Source organism: Pan troglodytes, chromosome X, assembly GCF_028858775.2.
Source record: "Pan troglodytes isolate AG18354 chromosome X, NHGRI_mPanTro3-v2.0_pri, whole genome shotgun sequence".
Classification (NCBI taxonomy): Eukaryota; Metazoa; Chordata; class Mammalia; order Primates; family Hominidae; genus Pan; species Pan troglodytes.
In genome coordinates, this window is record NC_072421.2 from 49,745,034 (window position 1) to 49,762,428 (window position 17,395).

General features: G+C 43.8%; 1 pseudogene; it reads right to left on the bottom strand.

Annotated features, from left to right (window-relative positions):
- Positions 1–11,707: 11,707 nt before the first annotated feature.
- Positions 11,708–15,539, bottom strand: LOC473606 (sal-like protein 1; annotated as a pseudogene).
- Positions 15,540–17,395: the final 1,856 nt, after the last annotated feature.

A 17,395-nucleotide genomic window follows, 5' to 3' on the forward strand; every position in this document is an offset into this window, starting at 1 on the left:
AGTGATCCTCCTGCCCCACCCACCAGCAATTTGTTTTTATTGTACATTTGGTTTTTAGCTTAAATTTATAATTTTTAACTCTTAAACACCTAGTACAGATAATGTAACATTATTTAACTTGTAAACCCAAGAGAATAAAATCACGTCTGTATAATATTTAATGCTGTCAACTGTGAAGACAAGCTGTTTTTATTTAACCAACAGTCTTTTTGTTTCGTTTTATTTTGTTTTGTTTTTGAGGCAGCGTCTCACTCTGTTGCGCAGGCTGGAGTATAGTGGAACAATTATGGCTCACTGCAGCCTCGACCTTCCCGGGCTCAGGTGATCCTTTCACCTTAGCCTCCCACCACCACGCCTGGCTAATTTTTGTATTTTTCGTACTGACGGTATTTTACTAGGTTGCCCAGGCTGGTCTCAAACTCCTGGGCTCAAGCGATCCTCCCTCCTCAGCCTCCCAAAGTACTGGGTTTACAGGTTCGAGCCACTGCACCCAGCCTAACCAAAAATCTTAACTCAGCAATCTTAACCTAACTTTATTTACCAAAGATTATCCCAGATTATGTGAATTTGAAAAAAAAATTGGATTGGATTCTAGTTTTCTAAGAGTTCTAGGAATACTTAATTTACATAAGTGCTTAATTTATTTTAGACCAATTAAAGCAGAGCTCTTTTACAGGACTTTATGAGTTAATTTTGACAGCACTATTGCAAGGTAGAAAATACCACCTATACATAACATATATACATACATACATAGACAAATGTACAAAGGTACAGGCAAATGCAAATAGAGATCTTATAGCTTTCATTTAAAATTTTTAGCTATGAATCAGGCAAACATAGTAATAAAAAACTCACTAGTTTATATACAATAGTCAGATCCAAATTGTGTTTTTGGCAGATGGGCAAATTAAGGTTACCTGTTTAATGAGGGCTAATTTTACTATTTGTGGAAGAGACTTTTGAGACTTTCATTTGCCCATGATAAATAATTTTATGATGACAATAGACCAAGTTTTGGTTGAAGGACTCTCTGGAAATGCCAGGTAGCAATTTGTTTTCAAAAGCCTCTTTCTCCCTCTTCAGTCTCAGGTGGTTGCAGATGGTGGCTTTAGCCAAGAATGATCTCTTTGGATGTTTTATGCTATCTATCTATCTATCTATCTATCTATCTATCTATCTATCTATCTATATCATCTATCTGTCTATCTATCTATCTATCATCTATCTGTCTATCTATCTATCTATCATCTATCTATCTATCTATCTATCATCTATCTATCTATCTATCTATCTATCATCTATCTATCTATCTATCTATCTATCTATCATCTATCTATCTATCTATCATCTGTCTGTCTATCTATCTATCTATCTATCTATCTATCTATCATCTATCTATTTTTTTTTTGAGACAAGATCTCACTCTGTCGCCCAGGCTCGAGTGCAGTGGTGCGATCTTGGCTCACTACAGCCTCTATGCTCCAGGCTCAAGCAATCCTCCCACCTTAGCTCCCCAAGTAGCTGGGACCACAGGTGCACCCCACCATGCCCGGCTAATTTTGCATTTTTTTGTAGAGATGGACTTTTTGCTATGTTGCCCAGGCTGGTCTCGAACTCCTGGGCTCAAGGGATCAATCTGCCTTGGCCTCTCAAAGTGCTGGGATTTCAAATGTGAGCCACCGCGTCAGGCCTGATAAAAATATGGTAAGAGTTACAACTCCAAGGGACAGAGAAAGGTTGTAAATTTCCTCTGAGAAGGCACATTTGCTTACTGTTGGAAACCCAGGGCAATTGTTATTTGTGTTTTTTTTAAGTGCAGATTTCTTTGTGGTGGGGGTCCAAAATGCATCCGCAAAGGGAATTGTGTGGGAGTGCCTGGAGCTGATGGTTGTAGATTAAGGGGCAGTAAAACAGCCTTGCTGTGTATTTTTGGGGGTCAGAGGTTGGGTGGCTTTGTTAAAGCTAGTTGCTGGCTATCAGTGTTTGTATAAGTCCCACACCTGCCTGAGTGTCTTTTGTAAGTCTTAACTTTTATTCTAAGTCTGATCTCTGCTTCCTAATCTTGTTAAGGGGGTTTTTGCTCTCAGAAATGCACTCTCCCATTTCTTTTTTTCTTCTTTCTATCTGATCTTTCCACAGGTACCAAGAGGATATTTATTTAGGATGAGAGCTCTCTAAAGATTATTTTAGATGTCAAACCAAAGGATCTGTGTCTGGCCATCAGTGGATAGGACCTCTGAAAGATACACCTTCTCCGAATGTGGCAGAAACCATAAAGCCTTTTGATGGAAAGACCCAGAGGCAAATTTCCAGGCTGAGAGTAAGTTTTTACCATGGACAAAAGAGACATCCCTGAAATGGGTGCAGATGATGTTGCCCCTGTGATTCCAAATAGGTCACTCCCAAAGATAGACATGGAATATGAAGGCATTCATTGTCACAGGTGGTAAGGAAACTCCAGTCTTCCACAAAAGTGAGACACCTTCAATCACAAACCCACTAATCTGTGACACCAGGTAGGCAATACTGGGACAGGAATTTCCCTAGCACATGTAAGGCAGCAAAGAAAAAAGACGCAGACTCAGCTCTGAGAGTTGGCACAGTTGCTAGGCAAAGTATCTTGGGTCCCCATCCTGATAGCTCACCACCTACAGATGCAAGCCCAACAACCTGCAACGCCAGCAGAAAAACCAGGGGGAATGTGCTCTCAATGGATCCAAGCCAAGCTCTCAAGACACAAGATAAGATGGAAGAAAAATCTCATCTTTTTAAAAAATTGGTGACCCACAGCAAAGTTGGTTCAAATGGAGACTGGTCCGGTGAGAACTGTAAACTCACCAATCTGTGAGGTTGAACAACAGGCTTATAGGACATATGCCTGCATTTTACCCTATGATTCTTCCTCTTATGACAAATGACACAAAAGACAAAGACAAAAGAATATTGTGGCTACCCTTTGAGAGAGAGATGGATCAGTAAGAAATGATCAAAGTCACACAAACCCAGAGAACTAACTTCACACAAATGTTTTCTCCTGTTAATCTAAACTTGGAAAGGAGAAATTTTTACCACCTGGTCTTGACCATAGTCTACACATGGAAATCTGGGATGCTGAGTTCAGGAAGAATTCTTAACCTTTTACCAGTTTGGTCTGGGCCCCAGAGTTTTACTGTAGCCTCTGGGGTGAGTCAGGGACTTTGTTGGTTTTGTTCTCTGTTGTATCCCTAGCACCTAGAACAGCACTCAGGCACATAGCAGATTCTCAGAAAACTCTAGTTGAAGAATGGATGGGAGCCAGGCACATTGCAAACATCGCTAAGATGCACAGATGTCCTCCAAGGTGGGCATTTGAATGAGACTCAGAGAGGACAGGTGAATTCCCCAAGGTCACTGCTATGGTTTGAGTATTTGTCCTCTCCAAAATTTATGTTGAAGTTTAATTCCCAATTTGGTAGTGTGGAGAGGTAAGACCTTTGAAAGGTTATTTGGTCATGAAGGCTCTGCCGTCATGAATGGATTAATGGGTTAATGAATTAACGGGTTACCATGGGAGTGAGACTGGTGGCCCTATAAAAAGAGGAAAAGAAACCTGAACTAGCACACTTAGCCTCCTTGCCATGTGATACCTATCTGCACTGCCTGAGGACTCTCAGAGAGTCCCCACCAGCAAGACCATCCTAACCAGATGTGCCCCCTCAACCTTGAACTTAGCCTCCAGAACTGTAAGAAATAAATTCCCTTTCTTTATAAATCACCCGGTCTCAAGTATTCTGTTATAGCAACACAAAACCACTAAGACACCAGGCAAGTGGAACAGCATTGACTTACCCAAGAAGAGATACTGGGCTCACCAGGTAGCATCAGTTTAGCTAATTAATTATGAACAGTCTTGGTGTTGTTCAGGTATTTAGTGCCAGGGATGTGCTAACTGCTTTTCAGGTATTTTCTAACTTAATTATCACAATATCTTTTGAGGAGGTGCTGGCCCCATTATGACCTCTGTTTTACAGATAAAGAAACTGGGGCACAGAGATGATATGTGACCTTGCTTCCAGGTCACTCAACCAGTGGATAATGAATTCAAGGCTCAAATCCTGTCTATCTGTGGCAGAAGCCATTGTCCTGAGGGCCTTGGTTAATAGTAAGAGCTAACTCTTAATGGGCAGCTGGGCTCTGTTACAGACACTTTACTGTGCTAAATCATTTCATCTCCACAGCAACACTGTCAGGAAGGTGCCTTTATTTTCCCATTTTACAGAGAGTGAAACTGAGGCACAGAGAGTTTAGGCAACTTACTCAAAGTTAAATAGTTGGGAAACGGATTAAAACACTGGAAGTCTTTCGGTGCTTTATGAGTTCTTTTTTTTTTTAGCAGTATTTAATAAATATAATTTATTGATATTTAACAATACTTAATGGATTTAATAAACTTATTAATATTTAACAATACTTAATAACATTAATCCATTGTCTAGCCCTTGAGTCCAAGAATTATTGCTCTAACAAAACAACAAGGACAACTAGGCCCTCCTACTTCCCTGTAGCCTCAACTAGATAAATGCAAATATGTTGGCTCATGCCTGTAATCCCAGCACTTTTTAAAAAAAATTTTATTATTATACTTTAAGTTTTAGGGTACATGTGCACAATGTGCAGGTTAGTTACATATGTATACATGTGCCATGCTGGTGTGCTGCACCCATTAACTCGTCATTTAGCATTACGTATATCTCCTAATGCTATCCCTCCCCCCTCCCCCCACCCCACAACAGTCCCCGGAGTGTGATGCTTTATGAGTTCTTATGGAGGCTTCATTATGATTAAACCATTGACCATTGGTGATCGACTCAATCTCTAGTCCCTCTCTCCTCCTTAGAGGTTGCAGGTGGGGAGGAAAGTCCCAACCCTCTAATCCTGCCATAGTTTTCCGGTGACCAGCCCATCCTGAAGCTACCTAGCACTCTCAGCCACCAGTCATATTATTAGCATACAGAAGACACATCACTCCAGAGATTCCAAGAGTCTTGTGTTAGGAACCGGGGACTGAGACCAAATATTATAGCAAAAGATGCTTCTACCACTCCTATCACTCAGGAAATTAAAAGGGTTTTAGAAGCTCTGTGCCAGGAACTGGAGATGAAGTCTAAATATGCATTTCCTATTATATCAGAATATCATGGTTGGTTTTCACCTGGTACAGAGGGTACAAAAGGTACAGCAGGTACAGACTCTAGCAGTGACCATCATCAGCATCTCAGAGGAGTGGCTGGATCTTTCTGCTACCCCACTCTCCCCACCACCCTCACAAATTTAACCCTTGATTTTGATTTTGGTAACAAAGTGGAGTCTTCTTTTTGTTTGACAGTTTAATAATAATTGTGTTGACCAAAATTAAGGCTGTTGAGGCATAAATAATTTCATAAAGGTTTATTGGAAGTCAAATGTGAGGATTGACCTGGGAAGACACACCAACAAAAAGTTGGTGTTAAGAGTCTGTTACAAGTTGGAAGGCTTTGATAAGAAAGTTTAGGGGAAAGGAGGGGGATTTCTCAGTTGGAGTTGTCCTTCTTCATTGGAGGTTACAATACAGCGGTTACAATCATTGGCTAGAGATGACAACATACAAGGTAAAAAAATTTATTATTTTTTGGGACAGAGACCCGCTCTGTCACCCAGGCTGGAGTGCAGTGGTGCAATCTCGGCTCACTGCAACCTCTGCTTTCAGGGTTCAAGTGATTCTCCTGCCTCAGCCCCCAGAGTAGCTGGGATTACAGGCGTGGGCCACCACACCCTGCTAATGTTTTGTATTTTTTTGTAGAGACAGGGTTTCGCCATGTTGGCCAGGCTGCTTTTGAACTCCTGACCTCAAGTGATCTGCCCGCCTTGGTCTCCCCAAGTGCTAGGATTACAGGTGTGAGCCACCACACCTGGCCACTAAAATGTTTTATGCACAAGACAATCCATAAAACTTTATGATTTAGAAACAAATCAGTGTCCTTTTCAATGTCAGTAGGTTATGTATTAATGAGTACGTCAAACTTGCTCAGAAGCTACATTTAAGCAGAATCACCTCTAGGTTTGGGCATAAGTGTATATCTGGTTACAGATTACAGAAGCATAATCACTAACTCCTTCAGACATTACCTTATGTGTGGGGAAAGGCAAGGACTGAGGTTAGTTATCTTTTAAGGAATATAGTGACTCAGGGAAGAGACATGGTGGGCCGTGTACTCTAACCTGTTTTTTCTTGAAAGCATCTTTCTGGCGAGCTGCACATCCTCACAGAGTCAGGGGCTTTGTGGAATTATGCTGGCAAGCAGAAATGAGCAAACATGGATTCTTCCACCTGCTACTTCATCTCACAATTGTTTGCAAATGTCATTATTGCGCTCTTCCAATAATGTTATCTCAAAATTTAAACATCATTCTGACACGCCACGTTTTTTTTTTTTTTTTGAGACAGGGTGTGGCTCTGTTGCCCAGGCTGGAGTGCAGTGGCGTGATCTTGGCTTACCGCAACCTCTGCCTCCCGGGTTCAAGCGATTCTTGGGCCTCAGCCTCCTGAGTAGCTGGGATTACGGGCATGTGCCATCACTCCTGTGGCTAAAATTTTTGTATTTTTAGTAGAGACAGGGTTTTGCCATGTTGTCCAGGATGGTCTCGAAATCCTGACCTCAAGTGATCCACCTGCCTCAGCTTCCCAAAGTGTCGAGATTACAGACCTGAGCCACTGCCTCTGGCCCACTTGTTTACATGTATGTATGTGTATTAGAGACAAGGTCTTGTTCTGTTGTCCAGGCTGCAGTGCAGTGGTGAGATCATAGGTCAGTGTAACCTCCAACTCCTGAGCTCAAGCAGTCCTCCCACCTTGGCCAGAGTGCTGCGACTATAGCACCTCGGCTATTGTTAGATATTATCAATCCTGATAGGATTGAAGTATTTATTCTAAACAACACTCACTTTAATCTGGGTCTAGTATAGCCAATTTAGAGGTTAAGGCTCTATTTTTAAAACTGGAGTACATAGGACATACTGCACGAGTGTTTGGAACTATTGAGACTGTGACTCCAAGGGCCTGTTGGTATTTTCTGCAAGGCCCAGTGCTGTTTGTGTGGTCTCACACCAGAAGGCAAAGTTACACTCTGAACTGTCTAGCATCAGACATCTTGGGCCAGCAGGCCAGGGGTCAGCTTCTGTATATCCTTGTGGAATGAATGGCATGCAGGTCCCTGTGGAAGTTTCTGTCTCTCTCTTTCTTTCTCTGTCTCTCTCACTCTCTCCAACACACAGACACACACATACACACACACACACGCACGCACGCACAACCAGGGATCAGGGGCTTCTGGCAAGCCCCTGTCATTCAACTATTTCTATGTGTGTTTGTAGAGCATCTGAAAATTTTCTTTTTTTCTTTCTTTTTTTTTTTTGAGACAGAGTCTTGCTCTTGTCGCCCAGGTTGGAGTAGAATGGTGCCATCTTGGCTCAGTGCAACCTCCACCTCCCGGGTTCAAGTGATTCTCCTGCCTCAGCCTCCTGAGTAGCTGGGATTACAGGCGCCTGCCACCACACCTGGCTAATTTTTGTATTTCTGGTACAGATGGGCTTTTACCATGTTGGTCAGGCTGGTCTCAAACTCCTGACCTCAGGTGATCTGCCTGCCTCGGCCTCCCATAGTGCTGGGATTACAGGCGTGAGCCACTGTGCCCAGACCATCTGACAATTTTCAAATGACTTCCACACATAGCATCTTATTTCACCCACACCATAACCCTCATAAGTATCTAACTGACTATCCTCATTTTAGCTTTATGGAAACAGATGTGGAGATGGAGGACTGTGTCATAGGCAGAAGTGACTGAGCCTCAGCCTGAATTCAGGGTGATCTGTTGTGGGCTCTGTTCTCTACGACACTTGGCCTGTGGCCCCCACACAGGCCTGTCTTCCTATATCCCTCCTCTGTCTCTCCTCTCTGAGCCTCCCAGCATCCAATGGCCTCCTGCCACCGCTGTGGTTCTGCCTGGTCTCCTGGGGCTGGGATTCAAGGTCTAGAACTCTCTTTTCCTCCCGGCAGCTATAGCCTTTTCTCATGGCCTTCCAGTTCTCTCTGCAACTAACTTTCAGGCTGACAAACAAATAAGCCCTTTCATACCTTTGTGGGATTGATAATATCTGAAAACATGTGGCCTTTAAGATCAATTTTTGAATCTGGAGATAACATCATTGGGCCAGTGTAAAATTCTTATCTCAAGACCTTAATTTCTGATGGTGGAATTCAGGCATTGTGGTTATAGACATGAAGCTGTATCATTGTGTGCATACCAAACCTTTTCCCTACCCAACAAACCTTTTCTTCAGATCTGCTTTGCATTTAAGAACACTTCATAGCACAATTCGTTTCCTGCACTTTGGGGCAGGAAATGAATTGTGCTATGTAGTTCAGTGGGAAGTAGAGGAGGGAGGGGCAAAGAGAGAAAGAGAAAGAAAGAAAGAGAGATTTAGAAAGGCAACTTTCCCCCCAAAGTTTCTCTTCATTGCCTGTGATAGTGCAATTATAAATGCTATCCTTATTTAATTAACTCGCAAATGGGAACCAAATGTAGCATCAGCATATTGGCCAGTGAGAAGGTAGAGATATTTTTGTGACTTCTCTCCATCAAACTGTGTGATAGGGACAAGCCATTGAACTTCTCTGAGCCTGTTTCCTCATTTGAAAAATCACAGTAATGATTCCAACTTCACTAGTGTTTGTGAAGATGAAGCGATATATGAAATGGTATGCTTTACAACCTATAAATTACTTTGGTAATATAGGGCTTACATCATATACATCAATAAACTAATGTGCCTTCTGTGGGCCCAGCTGGGGTATACCCAAATGCACCATGAAGCCAGCTGCCCTGGCCAATCTCCTCACCAGTGGGCTGAGAGGCCTCCCTCTGTTTTTCCCTCCCTTCAGCCTAACACTCACAGAGCTCCTGGAAGCCCCAAGGCTGTGCTTGCAGGACTGCAGGCTGCGGTTAACTCTGTTCTGGGCCACTGCCCTGCGGAGGCCAGGCTCCTTGTTGGTAAGGCCAGGAGCGCCCCAGCTCTTGGGAAAAAAAATGTTAGAAATGTCTCTAGGAGCCTGTGTGATGAACTGGTACAGCCCTGCTGGTGCTTTGCAGACATTGAAGGTCCTGTTTCACTTGATGAAAAGTTTGTGTGTGGAGAATTCTGTCCCCAGACTGAGGGATCCCACACCAACATGCGATTTACAGGGGTACATGTCCAGATGCCAAGGGAAAGCAGTCGTCCCTTCTGATCCCGTGTTAGTGGGGTGCCTGACAGACCCTGCGCCTTAGGCCCCAGTACTCCCACCCTGAGCCCTGGGTAAGCACCACACAAATATACAGATCACAAATGAGAATAGGCCCCCAAACTCCCTACTTTCATTTGAAACTGTTTGTAGCAGGGCTGAGAACTGTATATTGACCAGAACATCAGTGGCCTCAAGACTGTCACCATCTGAAACCAGTGTTCTCTTCCTGCTGTTTCCCACCCTCCTGAATGAAATCTATAGGATAATCATGAAGGTAGATTTTAAGACACCAGGGCTGTCATCTAGGTGGCATAAGTGACAGATGGCCTTCCAAGTGTGCTGTGGACACTGTAGTTGCTCAATGATAGGCATTGTCCTGTACAGCTCCCCATCTTCATCCAGTTCATCATGACTCCCCTGGGAACAGGGGACAGAGTAGACTGGAGTGTGCAGAACTTGGGAACTGGAGAATTTTGTAGAAGAAACTGATTTGGGGACACATTGCATTTAATGTCATTTCAGGACATCTGAATGGGAACATCCAGGTAGTGATATAGGGTGGGAGCTTGGGAGAGAAACGTAGTCCTGTCCTTGGGCTAATCACAGCCTGAGCATAAAGAATCTTGGAGAGAGCAGAGATTCAATGAAGAGACTTAAGGAAAGCACTGATTTCGGGTTCAGAAGAGACCAATGTTAGCCCAGTGAACCAACAAAGGAAGGAACAGGCCCAAGCCTCCACCAGAGGTTTACTTCAGTTTTATTGAACCAATGCCTACTAGATGCGGAACTACATTTCACTCTTGCCGTGTAAATACTGATTACATTTTTTTCCAGTTATGATGAAGTTTAGAACAGTGTATTTTTAGAATGTAATTTTGCTTTGACATCCCTATTTTTTATTTTTATTTTTATTTATTTATTTTGAGATGGAGTCTCGCTCTGTTGCCCATGCTGGAGTGCAGTGGTGAAATCTCAGCTCATTGCAACCTCCGCCTCCCGGGTTCAAGTGATTCTCCTGCCTCAGCCTCCTGAGTAGCTGGGATTACAGGCTCGCACCACCATGCTCAGCTAATTTTTGTATTTTTAATAGAGATGGGGTTTCACCATATTGGCCAGGCTGGTCTCGAACTCCTGACCTTAGGTGATCCACCCGCCTCAGCCTCCCAAAGTGCTGGGATTACAGGCATGAGCCACAGTGCCCGGCATATTTTTATTTTATTTTATTATTTTTGTGGTTTGCTTTGACATCTCTATAACCTGCAAGTTTAACTTCCCTCTGGAAACTGCACAGGGCTTTTTTTTTTCTGTTGCAAAAAAATGTATTTTATTACTTGAGTAAAAGTACAGTATCTCTGTTGTTAATAAGTATTAAATGAAATTGAGCCCCTCCCCTTTCCTTTCAAATTTCCATGAAAGTGCATGTAACAGTCCATTTTTTTCTTCCATATCTAATACAAAATAAACACTATTCCTGCTCTCTTGATCAAGAAGAAGCATTTGCTCTTGCAAGGAACATATGGACATTTGAATGAAAGTGATATTTCTTATTTATATACAAGAGCATTTACATTTTATCTACTGAATATTGTTCAAGATGCTATACTTAGCAGCCTTGTGAAATTCCAGCACACATTTTCTATCATGTATATACCTACACAGCAAAATGTTACGTCTTAGTTCAACTACCAAAACAACACTTGTTTGTTTTCTCTGAAGAATTCTGCATGCTTATTACTGTACAGAAATGCATTAATATTGAAGATGACTCATGTAAAAAGCACAATACAAATAGCAATTCAAAAAGGAAATGGTTAAATCTACAAAACAAAAAAAGTTTGACTTTTTGAATAAAAATAAAAAAACAAACCTGTCAAACAACCACACTGTTCAGTCTGTACTTTCAGTCCTTTCCTTAAATCTGTTTTGAAAGATTAGACAATGTGTTTGATGATAAAAATTTCCAGCAGAATCAAAGTGTACATTTATGTACAGACTTTATTAGAGATCCAATGCATCACTGAGGCATTGCATCAACACCAGATTCATATTAAACTGGATATAAAAAATAAGTTAATGCCAGATTACAACTGCCTAGCAGGGCAACTTGCAATTGCCATACATATCACAGCAAGTTTACAGCACTCTAGCTAATTAGTATTTAGTCCAAAATACATAAGACCAAAGTTAATACTTTCATTCCGTTTGCAAAGCGAGGTTATATCGCTAATAAATAAGCTTCCTTAGAACTCCTAAGTTGAACAGGGTACAAAAGAATATCTTCATGATGTTGTAATTCATAGATCTGGGAAACCAGAAGGAAGGGGTATGGGGGCAAGGGGTAGGAGGCCACCACAGGTCGTATTCTGAACAGGAATGAATGCTATGTTTCCAGCCCAAGCTGCTTTAACTTGTGACGATCTCTTTGCTGTCCTCCATGAAGCGGGTGAAGCGGAATTGGTTCTCTTCTAATTGCTTGCCATTTTCCCCAGGCCAGCCAGAGAAGCAGTGGGCTCTGATTTCTGGAGCTTCTCCAGATTTCCTGTCAGCCCACTAACAGGTGAGCTGTTCCCAGTGTCGAGGCTTCCAGGAATTGGATGGATGCCACCATTCTGAATGACGGAGGTCCCGTTGCCCTTCATCACCAACCCGTTGGAATGCCGTGCTGCATTCTGATTCCAGAAGCTGGAAGGATCCCCACTTCCTGATCTTGCCACCAAATCCTTATGGAACATTTCTGGGAACTTGATGGGATTGCCTCCTAGAAATGTCATGGGCCCATCCCCAGAGAGCTGCCTACCCTGTCACACAGGGGTGCTATTCCACATGTGAGTGCCCGTGTGTACCTTTTGTCATGAAAGCTCCTCCACAAATAGTGCAAGCAAACAGTTTCTCTCCAATGTGAGTTCTGCCAGGCACTCAACGAGGGGGAGGTTTTGCCACATGTGTTGTAGTAGTGCTGCTTGGGAGTTCTGGGCAGAGCCAAGAGCAGAACTGGAGATGTGGCAGAGAAAGACAGAGGCCCAGAAGGGATGTGACTGGTGGGGGTGTCCTTACTGTCCTGAGGAGAAATATGCACAAAGCCGTTGATCTCCGTTTTGCTGAGAGATGACAACGAGTTGGCGGGAATCACCACAGAGTTCTGATTGGGGCCAAGATTGGAACTGGGCTGAAAGAGCTGTGATGGTAGATCTTGCATCTGATGTGTCAACATGTGCTGCTTCAAATTACCCTTTGTGGAAAAGTCACAATTGCAAACTGCAAATAAATGATCTCTCTTTGATATGATTTCTATAGTGAATGTCCAAGGCACTCTGACAAGCAAATGTTTTGCCACAAATGTTGCAAGCGGTGTTTTTAAATTTACGCTGGACTCTGAAAGGGAAGAGGGTCCCCAAAGAATCTTCTCTGATGATTTTCTGTATGTGACTGGATGTCAGATCCAAAGCCCCGCCATTCACTGGAATGAAAGACAAACTGTTGGCAAACTCGCTTGGGACCACTCTCTGTGGTTTCTCCTCTTCTCTGGGTGACTTATGGAACTCCTGGGTGCTGTTGGATGGGGACAGAGCCTGCATGGAAGACGTAGACTCTGAGATGGCTGGGCTGCCAGCACTTTAGCTCTCCATGTCATCACCCACTGAGGATGAATCATTGATCAGGACATCATCCTCGAAGGACCCATTCTCCACTGACTTCAGGCTGGCCCGCAGCTGCTCCACTAGGCCGACATTCATCATCTTCATCTGATTTTCCAAAGCAGTGATGCTCGACATCTCTAGGGGCAAAGGCGAAGAAGATAAGCTGTCTTGGGAGTCGTCTGCAGACTTGGGCATATCAGGGAATCTGCCCTCAGGACAGTCTTCCATTTTTTCATTGGAGAAGTTGTCTAGGTCATCAAAATTTTTCTCATAGAAGGAGCCTGTGTCAGACTCCATGGACTCAGAGTAACTGCTGGGGACTGGAGTGTTGGAGACCTGGCCTCCCATATGCATTCGAGTGTGCTGCTGCGGGATGACAGCGTCGTCTGTCAACTTCCAGCAGATGGGGCAGGAATGCTGGGCTCTGAGCAGGGGCACAGCATGATGGACACTGTAGTGGTTTTTAAGATTCCTTTCTGTAATGAAAACCTGGCCACAGATCTTACACTTAAAAAGCCTCTCCCTAATGTGTGTCCAATAGTGCATTTACAAGGCACTCTGACAGCTGAGAACTGGGTAGCAGATGATGCACTCACTGGGGCCAGTGGCCTTTTGTCAATGTTTTCTACCAGTTGCTGAAGCTTGGATGTCTCTGATGCCTGGGCTGAGTCCAAGAGCCCCCCAAAAGGAAACTTGGCCTTGAACTGCTTGGACATGAGAGGCAACAAAGGGTTGGTGAAGGTGGTAGTGCTTCCCCAGGGGGCCCCAGTCTGCTGCTGGGGAGCTCAGGGCACTACTGCTCGCTGTCAGGACCGAGTTGGTGACCACACCACTCTCTTTGCTTTTGCCACTGGAGGGTGGCAGAGTGGACCCTTCAGCTTCCTCTGGGAGCCCACCTAGGTTTCTTGTGGCCAGCTCGGCAGCCCTGGAGTCACTTTTGACTAAACCTGTGGGACTGGTGGCAGAATGGCTAATGGGGAAGGGGGCTGGCTCTTCCGTCTTGATGAAGAGTATGAGGCTTGGGAGGGTTGGGGGCAATGGCAGGCCGACTGAAGTGGTCAGAGTAGCCAGGACTGGTTTGGTGTCTAACCAGCTGGTGACTGGCTTCTCTGGAGTGATGGACATGCCATATGGGATGCCGGTACTCATGGGGATATTGTCCAAATGCTCAGGCACAGGATAAGGGTTCATCTGGGTATGGGTGTATTTCTCTTTGTGGCACTGAAAGTGGACTTTCAGATTCTTCTTGGTGGAGAACCCGTTCCCACAAATGTTGTACTTGAACGCCCTCTTTCCAGTATGGGAATGCAAGTGGATCTGCAAGGCACTGTCGCTCTCAAAGACCTTTGTGCAAAACCTGCACTTGCGTTTGAAGAATGCCTCATTGGAAGTATTTTTCACTTCAAAGGCAGTGACATTTGGTGGCTTGCTTTTTCTTTGCTGGGCCAAGGCAGACAAGGAGTCTAAATCCTCTGCAGTTGTTCCAATGTTGGGCAAAGGGCTGGGGAAAACTGAGTTAGTGGGGGCCAACTGATGTAGAAGTGGATCAGATGCAGGACTTAATAAACTGCTTATTGCAAAAGCTGGTGAGGATGATGATGAGACAGCTGGGTTGCTGACATGGGAGGCCGCAGCTCTTGAAGCCACCTTTTCTGAGGACAGGGTGGTAACTGACACCACCAATATGTTCATATTGGGAGAAAAGCCACTGTTGGATGGAATGATGGTGTTGCCAGAACTACTCCGAAGTAGCTGGATTGGGGTAGCTGTTTCACACCACTAATGCTAGCAGATTGGCTGGCGAGGCTCTGTGACAATCAAGCTGCTGCTGCCAGCTGCTGAGATAAATGGGAATTTAGCATGGACAAGGGGTTGGCAGATGTTTGTAAAGTACCTTGAGAAGGATGAGAAGATGTTGGCAAGTCTGCATTCTGAGAAGCCAACAGCAATGTTTGGTGACAAATCTATTTGATCAGTTGCAGCTAGTGGACCTGCTGCTGCTGCATACCTAGGAGCTGTTCCATGAGGGCTGGGATGGCCAACTTGCCCCGGGAAGCCCCGCGACACCTCACTTCCTGGGAGAACTGGGACACCACCACCTTGGTGCTCTGGAGGTTCTCGATGATGACGTTGCTGTTGATCACGGAGAAGTTGCCCAGTGTTGTCAGGTCCCCGAGTTGAGGTAGAGAGGTTGTGATCGCTGAGGTACCTGTGGGGGAGCTGCTGCTGCTGCTGCCACTTGGGGCAATACTGCTGTGGCTGCGGCTGGAAGTGCTGCTGCCACTTTTGTTAGCTACTGGGGCCTCCACCTCCATGGACTCTTCCCTGTCAAGTCTGTTGTGTTCTGAAAGGTCGCTGCAGTCCACTTGATCTGTTTTGTTAACTGTTTCATTCATTTGTTCATCAGGATTATTGGGAGGGAGCCTGGGGGAGAAGGTTTTGGGTGGGGAGGCTGGATTTTCATTTACAAATAAAACTAATTGATTTTTAGTACAGTTCTTCTTGTGGAGCAGAAGATGTGATAATTCAAAGAACTTGGCACAGCACTGGCCACAGATGTGGGTGTCCTTGCTCTTAGTGGGAAGACTTGATTGACCCTTTTCCCTGTCTCCACAGGTTCAAGCGAATCTCATGCCTTGGCCTCCCCAGTAGTTGGGACTACAGGCGCCTACCACCACGCCCTGCTAATTTTTGCATTTTTAGTAGAGAGGAGGCTTCACCATGCTGGCCAGGCTGGTCTTGAACTCCTGACCTCAAGTGATCCACCCACCTTGGCCTTCCAAAGTGCTGGGATTATAGGCGTGAGCCACTGTGCCTGGCCTGCATAGTACTTTTAATTTAATCTTGTCAGCTTAATTTTTTCTATGACTTTGTTGAGTTATAATTGTTATTCAGTAGACTACACATATTTAAAGTGTAGACAATATGATGAGTTTTGGCATATGCATGCACCCACGAAACCATCACAAGAATCAAGATAGTGAACATATGCATCACCTCCAAAAGTCTCCTCGTGTCCCTTTGTCATCCCTCCATCCCATCCCTTCCTCCTACCTTCCCATCCCCGTGAAACCACTGACTGCTTTCTGTTTGTATGGCCTAGAATTTTATAAAAATGGAACCATATAATATATACTCTTTTTCATCTGGCTTCATTCATGCAGTGTAATTATTTTGAGATTCATTCATGATGTTGTTGCCAAACACCAGAGGTTTGGCCTAGGTCCAGTTGCTCATCACACAGAAAGCCAATTACTGAGAAAAGTGTTGTCCAGGAAAAAAGGCTTTATTGCAGGTGATGTCAACCAAGAGATGGGAGACAAGTCTGAAATCTGTCCCTTCAACTGATTAAAGTTAGGGGTTTATATAGCAGGAAAGGAAAACAGGAATTAGAGAGGGTTAGGGAAGAGGAGTTGGTCAATAGGCAGCAGGTGTATCATACTGTCTGGATGTGTTGATCTCTAAAGCCCCAGCCCCACTGACACCATCTAGGGGCCTATTGGCCAGTCTCCTGAGAAAGGAACTCAGACAAGACAAATGTAAGTTTCTAAAGCTTCAGTTTTATGGGAAACTTGGGCTAGTTTCAAGGTTTCTTTAATGTGCTAACTTTATAGCCCCATCTAGTAAGTCTGAAGTTTCCAATTTTATACTCTCATTCTTTTGGCTAAAGTCTCTGATAGCTTTTATAATACATGCCCTCTTGAGAAAGGTAAAATGTAGACATGATCAGACATGTACACTTTCAGGTGAAGATCTTGTCAGAATTGTTTTTCTGAGAATAGGTTTTGTTAGAAGTCTGGTAGGGCTAAGTTGGAAAGAATAATGCTTTTAGCATCTGACAGGTGTCCTTGAGAGAAACCAATAAAGCAGCCAAGGGAGGTTCTAACTCCTGAAAACAAATGTTTCAGAACTTCCAATGCTGTAGAGAGCTGGCCCTCTACAGGGCTTTTCTCCGTGAACTTCAACTTGCCTGTCGCGAAAATGTCTTCATAAACATTCAGCTTCCTTTGGATCTGGGCTGTAAATACTTGCCTGGACTCAAGGATCCCCTAACTTTATGATGTACCTTTTATGTAAATATATGTTGACTTGCTGGTTTGTGTATGCATTGCATATAAGGTCTCTTTTTAAAGCATAGATTTAAATATTATAGAATATAAAAGATAAATGTTTCTCTACTTTCTAAAATAAGACACTTTATTTAGAATGTTAAGATAGCCCCTGCCTATTATGTAGAACCATTAAGTATCTTGAAAAATTAATTGTTTGTTGCATATTTTTAAGAGCTCTGACTGTAATCCTGAAGTGATTTCTAATGACTGCGGGAGAGGAGGAGCTGACTGCTGCTACAAACACATGGACACCTGGATTCACACGTCTTAGTGGCCACTTTAGCCTTGAGAAGCTAATTATGAAATATGTGAAACAACTCCAGAGTTCGGCAGGTGTATAG